Here is a 23,522-nt window from a genome sequence, read left to right on the forward strand (position 1 = left end):
CTGGTCTTAGTGGAAGGTGTCCCTGCCCATTGGCAGGAGGGTTGGAACTTTATCTTTGATGTTCCTTCCAATCCCAAACTATTCTATGATTCTGTGATGCCATATATTTATGTAACGTACAGCATATTTATAATACCATATATGCCATAGACCACCAACTGATTAATTTAATATAGTCATAAACATAAGTTATTGTCTTTATCCTTTATCCTAAACCTTTAGTATTTTATGGCCAATTCCATTTGACTCAAGTTTGTTGTAAATTAATTATTTTTTCTCCATATACTAAAGCTTAATAGTTCTGCATTTCTTGAGAGTTGTGGTATCCTTTTTCAGTAAAGATACATAAATCACTACTTTCCAGTTTTGGCTGTATTGATGTGAAAAGGTGATATCAGTTTTCATCTCAGTAGAGTCTCTGGACCACACATGTTTCATGGTCATTCACGATTGTGGATTTATTAATCAACTCCTTTGGCTTTGCAGACCCTACACTTTGAACAGAATCCTCCCATCTCCCTGAACATTTTTTCTAGCATTCTGCTGCAGAGGAAACATTTTGTTTTGTTTTTACTTTCTGGGAGCCTTTGCATCCTTCCATTGCCTACTGCGACAAGATTAATGATTATCTGAACTTTACCTTTGATCTCTATGTGCACCTTGCTGTGTCAACATCTCTTCAAGGTGGATTTCGCATGTTAAATTTTCACTGTTTTGTGCTAGTCCAGTAAGTCTGACCCTGTCAGAGCTGACAGCAAACTCTGGTCATGTTCTACTGCTTTTCACCCTCTACTCTGCAAAAAAATAATCTGTCTTGATCTTACTATCTTCTGCATCATCAAAAAATTACTGCATTTGTGTGCAACATACTGTCTGCAAAAAAAAAAAAAAAAAAAAAAAAAAAACCAAAACAAACTGTGACTTTCTGAGAAACTGTCTGGCCAATGGGATACCAAATATGTGCAAATTCAGGAAAAGAAGAATATTGCATACAGGATCATCCATCTTTCCTTTCTGAATGTGAGTTTCTGAACCTCTGTTTTAAATTTTAGGGCTAGATAAAGCACTGCCAGATTTTCTCTGGTTTAATTCCTGTTCCAGAAGCATCCTAGATCTACTTCTCTCTCTGAGTCTTTTTCTCATAGCCTTTTTTTCAGCTCCCAGGCTATGGTTTGGGAATCAAGCTCTCAACAGTTAAGTCTTGCTAAGAACTTCTGGTTGAGTGAACAGGATCACAGGTGTGGTGATCTCATAGATGACATGGAGAATAACTCCAGGCAGCAACTGTGACTGTCTCTTAGAATGTTGTGTGTGAAATCTGGGACCACTGGGCTAGACTTGTCTTCTGATTTGTACCCAAAATCTTATCTATAAACTGCTCAGTTCCAGGTTCTGTGAGTGCATCTTGATTCCAAATACTGGACAAGTAAATGCCAAACATTGTCTTGCAATCTCATTCTGAAACTTTTTTAATGGTCCCAAAACAGAGGATCCTGAATATACGCTCCAGAAAACTTCTTTGTATAGCAAGATTTTATCACATTTTTCCTATTTCTTAATTTTTTTATCCCCCCAAAAATGTACCTTTTGAGAACAAAATAGGAATGGAATTATTTCTCCTAGTGGAGTGGGTATTTTTGTTCTTGGTGTAGTTCTGAATTGTGGTGCATTTTTCTCAAGTTTATTATTTACACAGAGCTGTTGTTTGCCTTCTTGGTGAGATGCTCGTCACTTTAAATCCTATGTTTTATATGTTCACCTCTTATTATTGACATTTGCTGTGGGAGTTTTTATTATTATTTATTTTATTTCTTTATTCTTTGGCTGCTATTACAATTCAGTGACATATTGGCTTATGAACCTGTGTACCTTAAAGTTAATAAATTCTTTGTTTGTTCTTTGACAACTATTCTACCCATCTTAAGGTCTACCTCATTCTTGTATAAAGAATTCCTAAGGTAGTACTCTCACCTTTTGTCCACACTGTGTGTATTCTGCCTTTCCTTGCATATCCTTGTAATTGATAAAAATCAAAACAGAAGGAGGTATGCTGAGGGATGTGTTTTAAATTTAAATATTCCTTCAATTTCTAAAATATTTTCCATCCATTTTTCTTTGCAATAGAGGTGTTTAAAAAATTACACACACATGAGGGTAAGCTGTTGTCATAAATACTCAGCATCCTCCTCCCCGTTGCACCCTATTTTTAAGAGATGTAAAGGAAAACAATGTCTAAATATTTTACAGTTATCACAGACACATATTCTGAGCATTCCTTGCCTTCCTGATATGGCAAAAACTGGTTTTGCTCTGTCAGACCTTGTCAGAGTCTGTCTGTGGATGTGTTATGCCCCACAACTGTCTCCGATGGTTGAAGACCAAGACCCCCAAAGAGACTGGAGAGAGCCCCTGGCCTGGCTGAGGTGGGGCGCTTGCCGAGGACTGATATGCATCTCCACGAGAATGGAATGCAAGAACAATAGTAGCTTGTTACAGTGGACTGAGCTGACTATACTGACCGTGCTAAAAGGGTACAGCTTGCAGCTTGTTCCTGAGCACCCAACCTTAACACAGGTGCCTGCCTCGGCCATGTGCCACTTGCCTGGTTCTCCTTGGCTTGGTGCCACTCGCTGTGGTAACCAACCTATAAGAACTCTGAAGATTCCGAACACCTTTGTGTACACCCCACTGGAGAAGATCGCGTCTATGGGCATCTCTACGCCTTGAGGACTCGTCCCTCCAAGTTGGTAGCTATAAGCCCCTTACCCTCTTTCTCTATCTTTCTCACTATTCTCTATTTTCTTTCCCTACTATCGCATTGTGGGCACTAAATAAAAGTGCATTTTTTGTTTAAGCAAACTGAGTTGTCCCCTGCTGTGTCTTTTGCGCTTTGAGATCTCCAAAACGAACCATCAGGTTCCTCGCATATGTTTGCGGACCCTGACAGACCTCCAACTCATAATTGCAGGGAAATATGATCTACTGCACAGCACACCATCTTTCTCCAAACAGCTTTGGTGGGCAGTGCTCCTCCCCATGGGCAAATCATTTTGGCACAAAGCTCAGAGCACTTGAGAATTGGTCTGCTCAGTGTTAAATCTCAGCAATTGTAATTGCCCTGTGTAATTTTCCTCCCTGAGAAAAGAGGCCAGGATTGGGGTAATAAAAGTTTCTGCAAAAGGATCTTGAAAAGTCAGAGAGCTGCATCTCCACCTTAAACTAATGAAGAGTGGAATGACATAAATAGATGTAGGTCAGCATGCTGTGAGACTTGTAAAATTCTCCCTGAGATTAGGAGAACTCCAGCCACAATAACATTTAGATGGCTGAAACTGATCCTTTTACTTCTCAAACTGTGAACCCGAGCTTTCTATGTGAATAATTCTAACTTCAGGGTTAAAAATCAATCTCAGTCTCTCTTACTAGAGTTTCATGCAAATATATAGGTAAGTTTTGATCATATTCCCTGAGAGAAAACAATATTAAACTTTTAGAGCTTGTACAGAATACGGGATGTCATACACAGTGTCATCAGTCCAGAGCCTACTACTGGTAGAGGTTTCCTGAATCAGGATAGTCAGGCTTTGGTATAAAATAGACAGATGATGTTCATTGTCCATCCTTAAAGATTTTCAAGCTCCAGCTGTGCAAATCCCTGAGAAGCCTAGTCTGACCCCAAAGATGACTCTGTTTTGAGCTGGGCATTAGACTTCTTAAGGCTCTTTCCATGCTGCCTTAGTGCACCATTGTATGATTCAATGATTAACTAATGACAGTTAATTACATTAACTAATGACAATGTCCTAGGACACAGGATAGTTTGATTTCTCTCCTTCATTTACAATTCCCCACAACTTTTGGGATATGCTCCAATGCAAAATGAAATAAGGATTAGAAATGTAGCTTGCAGCAGTGTTGGGAGGATAAATACATTAAAGATTAGTAAGTGCTCAGACACTGTGTTAGTCGGGACCCTCTAAGCACCTCAGAGAGATCCAGAGCCCTAAATCACTATTAATGAATTGTATTGATTTCTCTTTAATTTGTGAAATAAAGCTATTATAATAAAGCTTGGCTTTTATTTGACCTTTATCCAGTGTGATAATTATAAACACAATTTTACAATTATTTTATTCTAAATCCCAAGGGAAAATAGCCCATGCTAAACTAGTCTGGGCAAAATTTTCTCTCTTCTCTTGCTGCTTCTTTTTTTTCTGGGGTTTTATTCTCAGGCAAATTGTATCAAATTATTTTGCAAAAGAAACATCAATTGATAGAATGATTAACAGAGTAATACCTAAGTTTGCGACTGGAGCTTCAGCATATTGCATTCATATTTAGTTTAGCTTTGTCTAGGGTCAACAATAATTAAATAATTGAAATGAAAAAGATTTCCTGGTGGGAAAATCTGGGCAGTGGTATGAAGAAAATTTTACTATAATTGTTGATATCTTAGCTTTCCTTTATGACTTTTCTGTAAATTACTGACTAACAGGGGAAAAAAAATCCTACCAAGTCTCATTTATGAAGTTGGGTTTCTAAAAATCTCCTAAAGTCTTTGCTGATGCTGTAGTTATCAAAATTCTTTTAGCCCTGTGGATTTACAGATCCACAGATCCAAATCCTGGTCATAAGAGGATGTTCAAACATTGACTGAAACTGAAACCTTTTCGTGTCCCCAGAAAAATCATTCCTTCTCCAAACCAAAAGTGCAGGGAAGGAGAAGGGGAATGGGAAGGGGAAGGGAAAGAGAAAGGGGAATGTAATGTTTCCCTAATAGATTATCTGTGCACTAAAGGATTAAAATAGGCACTGAAAATGAGGCCTCCCTTATTTGAAGAGTTTCAAATTCCCTAACTCTCAGAGAGTGCTCCAGAAATTGAAGTGTATCTTAAAGCCAGGAAGCAGGAATGTATTTAATCTCTCAGTCTCTCTTGAAAGACACTGAAGAATTAGTCATGCAAGGGGCCAAGAAGAGAAAGAAAAATTTCCTGCCCTTGCAAGCTTCATAACATAGATAGGGCATGTATAGCTCTGAGCATGAAGACCTGGATACAAATCCATTTCCTGAAATGGTAGTTAACTAATTTATTTGTTTAATGTTTTATGTAAAATATGCAAACAACAGCACTGGAAAATTACTCTCCTCCTTCCCTTATTAATGAAAGAAACTTCTGCTCCCCTTTGGAAAGAGCTCACTTTCACTTTTCTTAAACGAATGCGGAGTTCAGAGATAAAAGGGAACAGCTTCTCATGGTGGAACAATTTTCCTAATACTTCTGCTTCTTTCTAATTAAGCTATGACTTATTGTTTGGAACTTTCATTGAAAATGGAACTTGTACCCTATCAGAGAAAAGTAATTATTGAATGTAGGCATTCCACATCTTCAGTGCTCCATTAACCTGAAACATTGGATGAAAGGAGAGGGGCAGTATCTCCACAAGGATGCTGATTGAAGCAATGATTGCCTCTAGCTTTTGAAAGGAAAAAATAGGAAAGCTCAGGAAATCCTTGAGGGTGGTAAATCCTCCTTTCAAAATAAACAACTCTGCTGGCTGAGAAGATGATTAAATCTCCAAGTCCCCAAAGGAGTAGCAAGAGTATTCAGCTACTTTTTTAGGTACAGGTCTAGCTAAAAGGTAGGAGTATACATAACAAATGAGGATTTCTCTGGAGATCCAACACTGTCTCAGAAGATCCCTGGCTTGCCCAGACATCTGTCTCCCTTCTGTGGAAGGGAGTGGATGCTGTTCCTGGGTCATTGGTCCTCCTTTCTGTGGATGTTCTTTCTGCCACCCCAACACCGTCAACCTGCACAGGGCCATGTGTGGGCTCTGCCAGCACAGTAGCACAGACCATGGACCAAAGCTCATCTGTAGTCAGCTCCACATCCCAAGGAGTGTCTCTGAACCAGAGTTGTCAGATTAGGATGAGCACAATCCATGCAGGTGCACTCACATAAATCCCCATTCTCTAGCCTATTATCTTAGCACTACACTGCCAAAAGCTGAGGAGCTGCCCCAACCCAGGGCAGCTATAAACTGCTAAATGTCCATTTGGGCCAGATTAGATACTGCAAACGAAAGGTGAAAGTACCAGGATAGTCAAGATACATCAAATCTGGGAGGCAAAACTTATAGCTCTACAGAGCACCTTCTATCCAAATTCAGCAGCTCTTTGCTGTTCTGGCTTTCTGTCTGTAGGATAACTGAGATTTACTAATCCACTGTGGTTGTCCCAGACCACAATGAGTTTTTATGTCTCACACTGAATCAGTGACTCGTTTGCTGAAAAAGTGTTATGCAAGGTTTAAGAAACAGCCTACTCTTTACTTTTTCATATTTTGTATCTTTATCATTGCCTTTTTTAATGTCTTAAACAGTTCTTTGCTTCAAAGGTTTAGTTTTGTGGCTCTCCCCTTTCTCACATGACCAGATAAAATCCAATGTTGTTAATTTTATCTTTATACCGAAGTATCCAGGTCCTTAAATTTAAACACTTACTCCTTTTAGGTCTCAGTTCCCTGTATCTTAAAAAAGCAATAAATCAACTTTCCTTAGTTTGCCTTATTGCTGTGATTTATTCCCAGTAGAAAGCTCAGCCCCATGCAGCCACCCTCTGACCCCCGCTTCAGTGAGATCTGGAGAGAATCAGGTGGCCAAAAATCAGAAAACTCATGGATTGAGATAAGGACAGTTTAATGGAGAAAGGAAAATCTACATGCACAAGCAAAGCAAAACAAGGAATTCTTTCACAGCTTCCTATCAGCAAGTAGATGTCCAGCCATTCCCAGGAAATCAGGGTGATGAGCATTAATTGGGAAGACAAATGCTGATAACGCTGGACATCCTCTCTTTTTCCTTCTTTCCTTGAGCTTTTCTTGCTGAGCACAGTGTCACATGGTATGGGATATACCTTTGGTCAGCTGGGGTCTGCTGGCCTGGCTGTATCCTCTCCCAAATTCATGTGCAGTCTCAGTGAGAGCAGCAGGAGAGGGCATGTAAGCATTGGTCAGCAATTGCTGAAACAGCCCTGCATTATCAACACTGCTTCCATCACAAATCCAAAACACAGACTTCAGAGAAGCTGCTGTGAAGAAAATTAACTCTATCCCAACCAAAACCAGCACACTCATTTAGACTGTGAAGTCTTTATATTTGAGACTGATTATTTCCATCCGTTTGTGCAGGGGTTTTCATAGGCATACACTCACTTGTGTCTCTAAGAATTATGTGAATATGTTTGAATTTTGTTTCCCAAAATTTTCTGTGTTAATGAATGGAAGTACTAATATAGTGATGACATGACTCTCCAAATAACACTTTTTGGGATATTCACCAACATGTTCCTTTATCACCAAACCTAAATATGCAAGCTCTTAATTTGTCTTATAGAGTGGCAGCATTTTTCTCCACAAGTTTGATCTTGAATTTTTGAAATACTGAGCTTAACTGACCTCTTGACTCTAATGACGAAAGTGGGGATTGAAATCATTGAGCCATTTATTGGTTTAGACCCCTTCTCTTCTCTAATCTCAGAAGATTACTTTCAGTCACACATGGTCAGCAGGGTACTAGCCTTTCTAACACACTCTTTTAGAGCAGTTTCAAACATCTGACTACTTCCAACCCTCTCATGAGATTCTGTCTCTTGGTAGAAATCAAACCACTCAATAGGTCTTACAATAACTTTCCTCCTTTTACAGATTACTGTGTTTGTTTTTCACTGACAGTAAATTCTAGTGTTATCATCCACCAGGTGATCCTGCATGATTCCTGTTAATTATACTGTGAGATGATCACAAGCTGAGAGTTGTAAAATAGATGAAGTGAACCAATGCCTTAAGCCAAGTCTACATTCCCTGGCTTGCTCTTCATATGGATATAGTAACATTAAAAAAATATAAAAAACCCAGCAGGTACCTGTTTGATGCCTGGTACACAAAAGTCTAACCTGAATGCTGATGGCGAGGAGAATGCTGATACAAAGTAGACTTGGAAGATTTAAAAAAATTGCAATGGTATGTCCAGCAAGTTGCCAATAAAGTTGTCTGACCTCTAACTGAAAATGAAGGAAAAGAAAATAGATGAGTAGAGCGAAAGTAAGGAACTGACAGTTCAGAGGTAGCACACCTGCAGAAATTATATTTGCTGAAACTAGAAAACCTGGAAAACAAAAAAAAAATAGAAATACTATCAGAAAAGCAGGTGTGCTGGTGCAGGGTAAGAAGGATCTAATGAAGGTGAAAATGCTCTTAATTACTTTTATCCACACTGAAAAAGCTCCTTTTTGTTAATAAATATCTACATATATTTTCACCAGGAAAAAAAAAAAAAAAAAAAAAAAAAAAAAAAAAAAAAAACACTCTAGAAAATGCTCCATACTTCTCAAATCCTCCACAATAAAAATAAAAAGAAATTAAAAAGAGGGATAATTAATAATCTTGTGATTTTCAGTAAGGAAATCCAACACAAAAGTATGAGTTAGCATGGCATTTGTGAATGATCTAAAATAACTGGGAGGAGTTAGAAGGAATCAGAGGAGTTAGTTAAAGCAACATTTCTTTTAATGACAAGAATAGATCCTAAACCATTTCCACGGGGTTAAAAGGAAACCATTACTCAGTCTCTTCTGCTACTTCTTTAAGAAACAAAGGAAACATCTCTCCAAAAGCACACGTATGAAAACCATAAAGAAGCTCCTTTCAAATACATTCCATAAAGAAATGCAAAAGGGCCAACTTGGTATGTTATTGAACATCAGTGACTGGCAAAAATACACTCAGTGAGTAATCTGTTCAGATGCACAAAGGACAGATGATCACAGAAGTGTGACCCCTAGAGAAAATCAATAAAATTTAAATCTGGTGTCAATGCAGCCCTTCCCAGTGTGAACACTAGCACTCTGAGCATAGGTGCTGATGTCCTTCCAGCACTAGCAGAACCCCAACTAACCACTACAAAATGCTCCTTGGCAAAGGAGACTGGATGCAAGTGGGGCTTTCCAGGAGAGAGATTCCCTAGTGCCCCCAAGAAGAGTGGGCAGGGTTCCCCAGGAGCACAACCCCACAGGGGTTCCTTCCTCTCACATGCACAGGGGTTACAAGGAGCAACACAAGTCTATGCAGTACTGGAAGATCTGCATTTCCCTCAGAAGTGAGGGGATGTAGGAACTGCGCCTGAGAGAGAGAGGAGTGCTGGACACAGCCTGTGAGGTGTGTCCTGGGGGGACACGTGGGTGTCCATGTGTTTGTGTGCACACAGGTGTGATTAGAATTTCTTGGGATTTGTTTCATGAGATTGCTTAGAAATTTGCAGGTGTCCATTAACATTCTGTATCTGCTATTGTGGTTTGTCGATTGCCTTGCTGATAGAGATCCTGAATACATAGTTCACTGATTGCAAGTTAATTACATGCTGTTAATAAATCAATAAACTGCCTCAATCCTATTCTTGCTTTAACTACATGAACTGAGGAGTTTTTCCCTGTGACAGGCATCACAGCATTACTTTTTTTCCTCGCAGGGATTTTTGTTGGCTTTTTTTTCCTTAGTAGTGGCAAAACCGAATTGGTTTTTGCACTGAACAAATTAAAAACTGTGAAAAGAGCTAGAGGGGTGCCCAGTCCAGACTGATTCTTTGGATATGGTTTATCAGTTTGGTCTCAAAACTCTGCAAAAAACATCTTCACAGGTCTGGGCTGATCTCAGAGCTCAGCCAGAAAAAGCCTAAACCTGTTCAAAATACCAGCAAAACAAGTCTACATTTGCTTTATGCTTGCCAAATTAAAAAATAAAATAAAATAAAAATGACGGAAGCTTTCTATTATGCAGATACCAATGCAAAGAAAAATTCAATAAAATGTCTGAGCTGTCTCACACTCAAGAGGAAACCTAGAATATTTTCCTTTTTTTGGCCAGAACTAAACTAAGATTAGACAACAATAAAAATTCCAGCAGGGCTTCCTTCCTCTGGGTCTGTTGCTACTCTGAGTTTCCAGTAGTGACTGGGGTGGAATGTACACTTTGTGTGTATGTGCACCACCTAACACTGATGTCTTGTGTTCAGCTTGTGACCCATTGAGTGGACAAGATCCTTTACTACAAAGTGGGTCCTGGTTCAGTAACTTTTTTCCCTGCTTTATACACTGGAGAGCCAGACCAGAATTTTCTTGAGAAGTTGGAGGAATGGTCTTAAAAATAAATTGAACAAAATGATGTACAACTTACTAAGGCGTGTAAAGAGCAATATAATTTGTACAATATGAAATAGCTCTTTCATTTTCCTCAGTGCTGCATACTGTGCTCAGTCCCAGCAAGCACACTGTGCTTCATTTTCTGAACTGCATTTCAGAAAAAGTGTAGACCAGTATCAAAAGAAGCTAAAGGAGACCAACCGGGAATTATCAGTGATCTAGAAAGCAAAACTGATGAGAAGAGTTTGAAACAATTGGAGTAGTTTAGTTTGTATAAGAGAAGACTGAGAGCACACATAATAACGTAAAAAGTAGCTGTAGAGAGTAAAAGACTAGACTGTTCAGGTCCCCTGTGGTTACAGCAAGGGTAATGGGTTTAAGTTGGTTCAATAGACATTCAGCTTCAACTGCAAGGAAAGAAAATCTATGAGTCCTGTCACTAAGTTTAGGAAAGCTGTGTTTTAAAGAGTGCAGCTGTGAGGAACAGTTGAGGACAGCTAATCTTGTATTAGGTCTGCAGAATAGATGAGATGAGTTCTTTATCTTTTTTTCAGTCCCAGGGCTTTTTTTGATCACACAGTTCTTCTGGATCACATACAATTCAGAAGTAATGGAAACCTTCCTGTGGCTTTCAGTGTTTGCCTTGGCAGGACTGCATCTCCTTTTCCATCTGCAACGATGTGGAGCCATAGTGCTCTACGATAGTGTCAGAAAAAATCAGCCATGGACATCTTCTTTCACATTCCTACCAAGGAATCCATGCTCAGGTAGCCAGAGTGGCCTGTGGACATACATTTTGCCACAAAGGCAGCTGCTGTAGAGTAGCAAGGCAACTGCTCAGACCTGAACTGTGCTTGAAGAAAGACTGTGAAAACCAGAAGATTAGATGAAAGGAAAAATTTTTCCTTAAGAGGTGGTAAAGTCCCTTCTGTGGTCCAACAAGGAACTCAAAGAAATCATGTTTGAAAAGAGAGGATTAAAATAATGTAATGTCACAACACCCTCTTCCCATGAGCATAAAAATTTCTATTTGCAGAATAAGAGTGCCTTGTGATATGTTGGTATGTCTTCCTCTGGCTCAGTAAATCATGGCACTGGGATGTCTACACTGGGGAAAGAAATATGGAAAGTGAGGTGAACTGCTTTCACAACAAAGAGACAGGTGTCTTAATAAGGAATGGAAATAATGCTGTAAAACTAAAGAAAGTTACATCAGCTAATCTTGCAGTCATTACTTTGGCCAGAGCCTTAATAGTGTTAAGGCATCTAATTAACACTAGTTTCAATCACAGAGGTTGAAAATCTCTGGAGATAAGGTTTTAGATACCTTAAATAACCCTGAGAATACAAATCATTGGTAATTTTTTGCTATGTTTCTCTCCATGTTTTTCTTTTTTCCTACTTGCATACTCAATCATGACTCATGTCTTCTAATTTATTTTGAGATACTTAAAATAATACAGAATCAGCTAAGGCTGGCAGTGACTTTTAGAGATCACTCAGTCAAAACCCCTGTGATCAGAGCAGGGTCATCTAGACCAGGTTGTCCAGGGCTGTGCCCAGACAGATATTAAATATCTCCAAGGATGGAGACTCTACATCATCTCTGGGCAACCTGCTCCAGTGTCTGACCACCTGGCACCTGCTGCTGGACAGCCTGACCCTTGGCCAACACTGTCAGAGTGAACATACTGCTGACAACATTCTCTCAAACCACAGTGGTGTAGATGGAACCAAGGGGGAGTGTGACTCTTACTTGCATTTAAAAGGCATTTGCTTGATTGACTGCCAGATGATCAAGGCACAAAGTGTCTGCAGCAGCCTTCCACGGCTTTGCTTTTGATCCTGTGTTTGTTATCAGAGATTTAGATGAGCTGCAGTATGGGCACAGTGTTGCTGATCTTTCTTACTGTCTTAATAAAGTTTGTCTTATAACATGTTGTTGGACATGTCTCTGTTGGGGCCACATCCCACTCGCAGTGAGCTAAAGACTCAGGAATATCCCTGATGACACCATAAAATCCTCACCAGTTAGGATATACCACAGAATGACAAAAGTAAAGCTTTTTCTGACAACAGATATGTTGTCATACTAAAAACAGGACAAGAAAACAACGAGGCTGCTGCCTTCATCAAAGTTAGCCCTGAAATAAATTTATTTATTAATATTTTATTTTCTAATTCATTTCTTGTGACACAGGATGATAAAAATGTTCATGCAAAAACCTTCTTAGTACCCTAACAATTAATTAGAACTATGTAGCACCAAAAAATAATCATTCACAAATAATGAATAAACTCAATGAGCCAATAAATCAAAATAATATGCCTCTACTAATCTCAACTTTTCTCTTATACTCTGGCTAGAAGTGAATGGAAAATTTGCATTTAACAACGCAATCACTAAATGTAATCTTTCTATTGTAAAGTCTGCATATCTGGATGGTTTTCTGTTCCTACTTCTGGCAAAAACAACAAAGTTTCATGGACATTGTTTTAAAATTAAGAATAAATAAAATTATTCTTCTAAATAATGTTATTTATCTAATTGTAGTAAAAAATTGTGATGATAAGAATTGTAGCTAATATTCTGTTTCTCTAGTTGTGTTAAAACCTTTGGCTAATAGACTCTTATAAAGATAAAATGCTGTTCATCAAACATTATCAGAATTCAGAAGGAACATTTCTATGGAATTTCATGAGATTTTGTTAGGACCCATCAATATCTGGGATAGAATTATCTCTACCATTGCTCTAATTATCGTCTGTCATTATTCTGGAACAGTTCACTGCTAAACTAGCAATACCCAGTTCTAACTATGTATAGAATTTCTAAAAATTTCTAGAACATATTGATCAGAAAATTTTCTTTGTGTGCACAGCATAGGGGGAGACATTCTGTGGATCAGTTCTGTGGATTCTTTTCTACTAAATATTATGCATTATTTTTCCACTAACAATGGATTCCATTTTTTATGTATTTTCATGAAAACTCAAGCAGATATTCTTCATGAATGTAGACATTTTTTCAGGAACACTTTGGTTTAACTCAAACCTATTTCATGTTATTAAATGTGGAAAACTTTTTAGCTATTGCTAGTTTTCAGAGATTTCTAAAAAATTGAAGGACACTTTGCAAAACTCTTCCTGAGAGCCTAAGTGGAAATAACAGAGTTGATCTTTTATCTTCTTGGCATTCTGTTGTAGGTATCATTAAGCATGACAGTTTTTAAAAGTCTTCTATTTCAAAATGCCCATTTACAGAACTTGGTTTAAAACCCTGTCTCTCCTGTGAGAGCACAAAACAGTTTAAAATGCAACCTCATTTAATATAATTGCCATGTTCCAGTGCCTTACCTCTTCACTTAAGAAAACAACAATTTTAATGAGTTTGTTGTTTTTTGCTTTTTAAATACACTTTTCAGATAAAGTGTAGCAGCCAGAAATTTCTTCCTCCCTTGATAAAAATACAGTGAAAACAAGCTCCTTCTCACAGTCATACTTATTAAAGAAGACTCAGAAGAGGCACCTGTCCTCTCAGGTGAGTTAAATAAAGCTCTGTCATGGGTAACAGGAACAAAAATTTGGGTCTCATGAAAACAAACAAGTCATTATATTCTTTCCACTGTTTATTCAATACAGCTCACTTCACTAAGGGAACTAGTTTTCTCAGATGATGTATTCAAATATGTTACCCTCACTCCTCCATCTCTAAGGCGTCTGAAACTTTGTGAGCAAGATACACCAGCTTTGCTGTTCAGCTGCATGGGCCCCATTCAAACAGATAAAAAATGTTTTCCCTCTTCATAAAGAGTGGTAGTAGTTGTAATAATAACCCTAGCCACAAGAATGGGGTTGAGAGTAGTAGAAGTGTTGCTGGTATTAGTAAATCACAGCTCCCCAAAGTCTGTTAGACACCCACCAGAACATATCACGTTTTGTGAGGGCCAAGGAGGAATAAAAGCAGAAAATGCAGATATGGTACATATTATTCATATAGCTGTGGATTAAAACAACATCAGCATAAAAATTATTTTAAAATTAGAAAAATAGAGCATAGATTTAATGTAGAAAAATGAAAAAATATAATGAAAATCCACATTTGAACAGGGATCACAGGGAAAGATGTGGAATCCACACTTAGATACAGAGGTTGACAAACTTCCCCTACTGACTTCACTACAAGATACAGAAGTAGAACTATTTTTGCATAGCAAATTTACATGAGAAAGGAGTTACTCTATGTGAAATAGTTGACTAGGAAAACTGTAGAAACATTACAAGGTGATAATATAAACTTTTAGTAATACTTAACTTCTGATGAAGTAATAAAGTTGTGTCAAGGCTATTTTGGTTCAGCCAGTTCTTAGGAAATGGGGAAATAATCATGAAACATATGGTCAAGGCAGTGAAAAACTATTCTATCACAAATATACATAATTTTTGTGGCAGTAGTGCATTGCATAACTATTGATATAACAGATTTGGGCAGAGGATCCAGCCTAAATTTATAATTTTTGCAAGATACAGACCATGAATTTAAGGCGATCAAGCTTGATGATCATAGAAACAGCATAACAGGCTGAAAGTGAACTAGAATGTCCTGGAGTAGCTTTTTCTTGTAACACACTACTCTAAAAACAACAGAAAATTGATTGAATGTACTCTGGATAAAATTCTAAAAGAATGAAATACCACTGAGAGTAAGTCACTGTAAAGACACCATCACGAGTTTTATAGTTAGAAATAAATGGAAAGAAGATTAACAGAGATAGAAGAAATATGTACAGATTTACAAAAGAAACAGTCAAGTTTTAAATGGAATGCAAACCTGAGAAAAGAATTTAAGAACAGATTTAGGTGTGAACCAGTGCATAGGATGTCTAACATCCCTTTATACTCAATGGAAAGTAAATAATTCAGACAGCAGACAAAACCTGGGATGTCTCCTTCAAGATAAGCTCAAATTTTGCTGTGTCCAATAAGAAGAGATGTACCTTCTTATCATTCCAAGGGCTCTCTGAGAGGCCCCGGCTGCACCTGGGCACCACTGCCTGAATGTGAACACCTAACATCATTTATGGTGTTCTGAGGAACATGTGTGACCTTCAGCTGCTACTCCAGGAAGGCCAACAGGGTCCCATAGTCCTGCAGCATAGTTAACTGCCTTGTGTAGCCCAACCTAAGGCACACCTATGGATCATAGGTGGTTCTTTGTATGCACTTGAATTAAGCCCCAAAGAATCCTATTATTATATACACAGAAATGCATAAACACATGATGTATCTCAATTTGGAACTAGTTTTTACCCAGAAAGTTTAATTATGGATGTGCATAAGCTCACTCACAAAAGATAAAGGAAAAAGACATCACAGAAAAAATGTAAATCTATAATGGATCTTATATGGCCAAAACCTAGAAACTACTAATCATATGTAAGAGGATGAACCAGATTCACTAGAGATGAATATAAAATACAGAACTGACAGCCTTAAGTGCTAGGAGCTTTGTAGGAATTATGGACTCAAAATAGAAGAAACGCCATGCTGTCAGAAATGCAAAAAAATTGTAGATAAGAAAGATACAAAAATGCTACTAGACTACTGGAAATCACTAATTTTCATGAAGCAGATTGAAGAACAACTAATATGGGGCTTTTATAAAGGAAGAGAAAAGACTTTGCTGTTTTATCATTTGTTTAATTAAAAATTAAATTAAAAAATGGCAAATAGGATCTGGCAGGAACTAAAGAAACTGTAGGGCATGAAAAATATAAGCATAAAACCAATTATTTGCAGCGCACCAGAATCTCAGGACACATTATCACAGCAGTACTGTGCACACTGAATGCAGTCACACTGAATACAGGCACGACAGAAAGCAACCTTGATGGGAGCACTTGCTGTACTGAAGAAGGCGATAAAATTCTGAATTCACTTACAAGCCTAAGTTAAGGATACATTAGTAGTTATGTTCCCATTGAGATCTCAGGTAATGGGAAGAAATAACAATAATATATAGTTTTTATGTGGGATGATCCAAATGCCTTTGAATTCACTAGAGCTAAGCAGTGAATATGTATTTAACTTTGAAATCAATGGCTTCATAGATATTTCAACAGAGGCAAATCTCACCTTCTAGATAATATATGGATTTCACAAGTAATCCATGTATTTGGCTTATGGCTTTTCACTGAACTAGATTATATTCCTTAGAATATCACCAAATGTGCATTAACATATTCTTTCCTGACTAGATCAAATAATTGATTAGCATTATTGTTAAAATAAAAAAAAAATAAAAAAAAAAAAAAGGAAAGAAAAAAGAAAAAGTTGATCAATAATTTTCATAAATGTACAGGATCTGCAATAAAATCAGTAGATTAAAGTCTTTATTTTCAGTCAGGTAGGTTAAGATGAAAATTTCCTCTAAAAGAAATTTACTGCTTTCTCACACTAAGTCATGCACAAATGCATTTAGCTCTTAAATTATCCACTCTTTTGTTTGGTTTGGTTTAGGCTTTGGCTATTTTTGTTGACCTTGCATAGAGGTCATATATATTCTTAAATTCAACAACCTTGAGGAACCTGAGCTTCTGACATAAGTTGGACCTATAGATATTGAGGATTTTTTCTACCGTAGAGGAACCTAAATAAACATTCAGAATCCCAACTGTAACTTATCTTTGCTTGAAAATATTTTTATGTGTGTAATTAAGATTGGAAACTGCACTTGCATATTATTGTCTTATAAAGCTGAAGAATGAAATAAGAAGGTTATTAAGCCATTGTGAAAATGCATCTGATGGGAAGTGCTGATTAGAGGAGCTAACAAAAGGGTGAACCAGCTAACAATTTAACCAGGTGAAGCCCAGAAATAAGTAATTTTTGACAGGGCTGTGTCTGAAATTCTGAATCATTAATTTTATTTTTTTTTTTTAATCAAAGTACTAGGAAAAAAATTCTGGTTGATCTCAAAAATGATACCTGTCAGTGCTGAGCCTGTATCCCAGTTTGCAAGCCTCAGCAGACAAATTGTGGACAGCATAATCCAAAGCTTGCTCCAGAACATACCATGAGCAAGAAACGAAGTTAGAACTTACTTTAGATTAGTGTTTTGTTGAAGATAGTGGCAGGTGTGTTTACTTCCCAGTGATAAAATTAATCTTTAATCAAATTAATCTACCTTACACAGAGAGGTAAAGCCAGACTGACATAAATTTATGAGTTAAGTTCAGATGACTATTCATGTGAGGCAAGAATTTATCAAAATGTTGTAAGTTCACCAGTTACAAAACTTAATTTAGTATTTAAGCCTAAAAGTAGGGTTTTTTTGTTTATCCACAACATAAAGAAACCTCTTGACATTATTTCAGTTGATTCTGTTTACAACAGAACCAGTTTGTTCTAGATTAGCAAGTAATTAATTCAGTGTCTCCAAGCTCTTAGTGACTTAAAGATTTTAAAATCAATATTTATTAAAGATAATGCTTGGTATGCCCCACAGAAAGTGGGTTATGTCTGCTTTTATGTAATAACAACAGGCTGCTCTCCTCCATCTCCAGTAGCTGCATTCCGAAATGAAATCAAAGAATCACTACGTTAGAAGAGACCTTCAAGATCATCGAGTCCAACCCATGCCCTAACACCTCAAATAAACCATGGCACCAAATGCCACATCCCGTCTTTTTTTAAACACATCCAGGGACGGTGACTCTACCACCTCCCCAGGCAGACCCTTCCAATACTTTATTACTCTTTCAGTAAAAAACTTTTTCCTAATATCCAAACAATATTTCCCTTGGTGCAGTTTAAGACTGTGTCCTCTTGTTCCATCAGTTGCTGCCTGGAGAAAGAGACCAACCCCCACCTGACCACAGCCACTTCTCAGGAAGTAGTAGAGAGTGATAAGGTCACCCCTGAGTCTCCTTTTCTCCAGGCTAAACAACCCCAGCTCCCTCAGTCGTCCCCACAGGGCTTGTGCTCCAAGCCCCTCACCAGCCTTGCTGGCCCCTCTGGACGCGCTCAGGCGTCTCAACATCCTTCCTAAACTGAGGGGCCAGAACTGGACACAGCACTTGAGGTGTGGCCTCACCAGTGCCACATACAGGGCAAGAATGACCTCCCTGCTCGTGCTGGCCACACTATTCCTGATCCAGGTGAGGGGGCACTGGCCTTCTTGGCCACCAGGGCACACTGCTGGCTCATGTTCAGCTGCTGTCACCAGAACCCTCAGGTCCTTTTCTGCCTGGGCACTGTCCAGCCACACCATCCCCAGCCTATAACGCTGCAGGGGATTATAGTGGCCAAAGTGCAGGACTCGGCACCTGGACTTACTAAACTTCATCCTGTTGGATTTTGCCCATCCATCCCACCATCCCATCTCTCTGCAGAGCCCTCCTCCCTTCCAACACATCAACACATGCTCCCAGCTTAGTGTCATCTGCAAATTTCCTATTGAAAGACTCAATACCCTCATCCATGTTGTCAATAAAAATATTGAACAGAGCTGGCTCCAGCACAGACCCCTAAGGAACACCACTGGTGCCTGTCCCCAGCTGGATGCAGCACCATTCCCCACCACTCTCTGGGCCCAGCCATGCAGCCAGTTCCTAACCCAGCAAAGAGTGCTCCTGTCCAAGCCATGGGCTACCAGCTTATCCAGGAGTGTGCTGTGGGAGACACTGTCAAAAGCCATGCTGAAGTCCAGATAGACAACATCCACAGCCTTTCCTGCATCCACCAGGGGTGTCACTTGGTCATAAAAGGAGACCAGGTTGGTCAAACATGACCTACCGCTCCTAAACCCGTGCTGGCTGGCTCTGACACCCTGGCCATCCTGTAGGTGCTGTGTGATGACACTCAATGTCAACACTTCCATTATCTTACTGGCTACTGAGGTCAGGCTAACTGGCCTATAATTACCAGAATCCTCCTTCCCACCCTTTTTGTGAATGGATATCATATTGGCCAGCTTCCAGTCATCTGGAACCTCATCAGTGAGCCAGGACTGTTGGCAAGTGATGGACAGTGGCTTCACAAGCTCATCTGCCAGCTCCCTCATCACCCTGGGATGGATCCCATCTGGTCCCATAGATTTGTGAACATCCAAGCGTTTCAGCAGTTCTCTGACTTGTTTAACACTGAAGCATTATGAGCTACTCTCACCTGGTTTTGCAAAAGTATTCCAAGTGTGAGAGGAGATTTTTCTTCCCTGAAGCATTACCTTCCCTCTGTCCCACCTTTTCCTCTTGCAGAGAAGAAAATAGTTGTTTTCTCTATGAAGAAGAAATATGTTCTTTGAGGAGCTGAAGCGCCACACACACAGACACAAAGAGGAAGAGTGCACCTATTGTGCTGTTCAGACAATCCAACAAGTAACATTCTTTTTCCCCTATTTCAGCTAACCTGGATTTTTTTTTCTTAACCTAAATCAAACACTAGTACAGCTTCTGCTTTGTATATGCACCCAGCAAGATAAAATGGAAATAGAGGAAACAAGTTTTCAAAGTCTGGACTACAGCAATATTTAAACCATATACTAGAAATAGGTATTTTCTTTTATTTTAGGGATATGCAAGGGAAAGCATGCAAGAAAGCAATTTCCTCTCAAATTAAGTATGAAGCAGTCTACTTTTGAAGGGTAGTGGGCAGGGGGAGAAAAAAGATTATTTGGGGATGCCTTTTAAGAAATTTGTCAAGAAACCAAAGTACTTTGTTTTAATATAAAATTAATTTTAATTTTGCCTAAAATACTACAGGTCTAAAGGAGTGATTTGCTGAGCATAAAATGAACAACCCCCTTTAGTGGAGGCACAGATTATCAATATAGACATTATCTACAATTGGCTACTATCTTGTCATTGGCCTCGTTCATGTCATATACAACTGAATTTTTTGAATTCACTACTATTTAAACTGAACACAGTTCAAATTTTCTACTATTTTGTTTCTTCATAAGCTTAATTTTCCATCAAAAATAATTCCATAAGAAAATTTCTTCCCAGACCTGTTTAGGAATACAATATACAGATAGATTTTAAATTGGAGCAAAAGAATTTTTCTTTAGACAGAATCTTGAGCTTAATATATACCCAAACCCATTTTCCACAGGGACTAATAATTCTTCACTAATGCCCTCATGTACATGCAATGCTGAACCAGGCTTGGCACTTTATTACTTTTTAGGAGTTATAATCATATCTTCTGCTTTTTCCCCTGGAAATAGATCCTTTACGCGTTTGTTTCTGCTATGCAATGAATAAAAATATATTGGCTGTATCATCTATAAAATTTTTAATATCTCTCCAGGTAATTGTAATCTGATAAATCACCATATAGACATTGATAAAAGAAAGCAAACCCCTCTTCAAAACCTGCAAGATCAAGTATCTGTTGTGTCAAGGGGTGTTTTAATCTAAATAGTTTTCTGGATTCCTGTCACTTCTATAATTTGGAGGCTAAAAGTCTGGTGATCCCATCACTGTGTTCATAGAGTTGTTGATGGTTGTATGTAAATTACTTATTTATTTCATCAATGGGCAGCCTTTTGAGGGCCTCTGCAAATTAGCAAAAACTCATCTTAGTTTACTGTGAATTCAAGGTTGTTTTCCTTCATTTTGTCCCTCTTTTTTTCTTCTTATTTTTTCTCTCCCTTCCCTCTTCCAAGGCAACTTTGCAGTATTATTTTTCCTATGAATATGTATATTTTTGAATATTCAATATACTATCTTGAAATAATTTTTTATCACTTTTGACTTCCACATTTTAATATTTTTCTTTTCTGTCATTCATTATATGTTTCAAATAAATTTACTTAGGGGAGAAATAGAAGGAAAAGGACTTGCTTTCTAGGTTTTGGACACAAGTTACAAGCTGTCTTCTGCCCCCAGGCAGAGGTGATGAATGTTCTTCACTTTATCAGGAATATAACATAATGAGTAAAGGACAGATGGTCCACAGAGTGGACATGAACATCTTCTCCGCTATGTTTAGTACAGAAGAAACAGCAGATGAACAGTTCCATTTATGTTTATCTAAACCTCTGCTTTCATGTACCACTGCTTTTATTGTCAAAAGCTTCTTTTCTACTTTTCCAGTTAATGGAAACATCTGCCTTCAAAGATTCAGTGTATAAAACCAAAAGAGGTTTAACAGTGTATGCTTCTGCATGATGCAGGCCATTATAAACACTGTGAATTAGTGTTGTTTTGAAGCAGAGCATATGTCTTAGGAACACAGTCGCTATTGATTTAAAAATTTCTAGTGATGGAATATCTACAGTAGTCCTTGGTAAGTTCTTCTCATGTTCAATTGTTCTGTTTGTTAGATACATAAGCTTTATTTCTAATCTGAATTTGTGTTTGGTCTTCTAGGCACTGTAACTTGGTCTGTGTGTTCATTGTGTACTGAGCCAGGACACCTTATCTCAGAGGCACACTCTGGGCAGCACATTAAGTGTTTCCACTCTCTCCAGAGTAAATAGAAGGAATTCTGTGTTTCTGAAGGGAGAGTCCTTAGCAAGTGACTTCCTAGGGCTAACTGAAGTGAATCAAATCATGAGGAGTTTCCAATCATCTATTTTCAAAATACTTCCAGATTTACAATGCTCATTCAGAATATGCTAAGTAAAATTTTTAAATTCTTTTATTCTTAAAGGTGTTTGAGTATTCTCATTTTACATTTTTTTCTGGCTGGTAAAACTGCACAGGAATGAGAATACATGTACATAAATGGTACATTTCCTTCTGTGGAAATTGCTCCATTTTTTGGGTATAAATACAACAGTTGAAGGAGAGCCATTTTATAGTGTCATTTCTTATTTCATAGTGGAGCCAGGCAGAGCATGTGTCCCATCTTAGCTGAACTGCCAGTACACAGAGGAATATAATTGTTTTGCTGAATCTAATAATAAACTTTACTCTTATTTTACATATTAAAAATTAAATGAGAAGGCTAGAAAGTGCCAGATTCCAACACGAATTCATGACTTAAAATCTTGGTTGCTCTGAAATCTACCTTTAAACCTAAGTAATTATTCTATATTCATAGTGCATGTTCTTACCAAGGGGTCATTGAGGCATCTAACTTCACTCCCTCGCAAGCTACTTCAGCAAGTCACTAACCTTCAAAATAGAGAAAGGTTAGCAAGAAAAGGTTAGTTCTTCCTTACTGTGGGAACAAAACATAGATTTTTCTTTTTTCATTTTTTTCATTCCATTCTCTGAAACCACACATAGGCCTTTAATGAGCACTCTGATGGACAAAAGCTTTTGTGAGCCCTCCTTAAAGAGAGAAAAACACACCAATAAAAAAAGCACCAAAAAAACACCCAAAACCCCACACCAAAACAAAAATTCCAAAGAAAACCTCGCCACCAAGATAGTCTCCCCCCATCAAAAAAAAAAAAAAAAAAAAATCCAAAAACCCCACCTTACTTGCAGTGTTGTTTTATCAGTCTGGCAAAAAAGTACATTTGTTTCCAGGGAAGACTATACATGTTACATATTTAACAAGACAAGAACTTGTTAAGATTAGTTATGGGTGAAGAAAGTGTAGGGATTCAGAAATGTGAGGCTCGTAAGAATGAAAGTCAGAGACGAGACAACTTCATGGGTAATGTAGACCAGTTTACTGCTATTTTGTCAGCCTCAGAGAGATTTTAAGGTCCACAGAGATTTTAATTCCTGGATATTTTGTCTGCAGTCAGATTATGTTTATTATTTATAAATGTTGCTTACTCTAACAATTCTGATGACCTTGATTGGAAATTCTTTTCCTACCTGGGAAAACTGGTAACTATTAGCCTGGAATATTTAATATATGCTCAGGAGGTGAAAAGAGCTGCTGGAAAAGAAAAAGTATGAAAAATTCATATAGACAAAGCAAAAGAGAATGAATAAGTTACTATAAGAACATATTTGGTATTCCATCTCTGGTAAATAAACTGAATTCATAGTTAAAGCAGTCGACTTCTGAGTTAGTCTATAGAATACTAGTAGGAAAAAGTTTAAAAAAAAATAAACTTTTTCCTCTCTGACCATTGTGTCATGAATCCACAGCAAATTACTTTGTTCCCCAAAGGGGAATGTACTAAAATTATCCCATTCCTCTTTCCACGCAACTACTTTCCTCATCAGTAGAAATTATTTGCTTTCTCCTAAGTCTTCTTTCTCTTTTTAGTCCATCCATCTTTTCCTCCTTTCACCTCTCATCATTAGTAAATTTTGAAATAACTTCCAAAATTTTAAAGTTTTTACCTTTATAATACAAAGGGACTATGAAAGAGGTGAAAGAATAGACCTCAAGCTCTTAGAGTCTTTAGCTG

Source organism: Zosterops lateralis (assembly GCF_965231275.1).
Source record: "Zosterops lateralis genome assembly, chromosome: 3".
NCBI lineage: Eukaryota > Metazoa > Chordata > Aves > Passeriformes > Zosteropidae > Zosterops > Zosterops lateralis.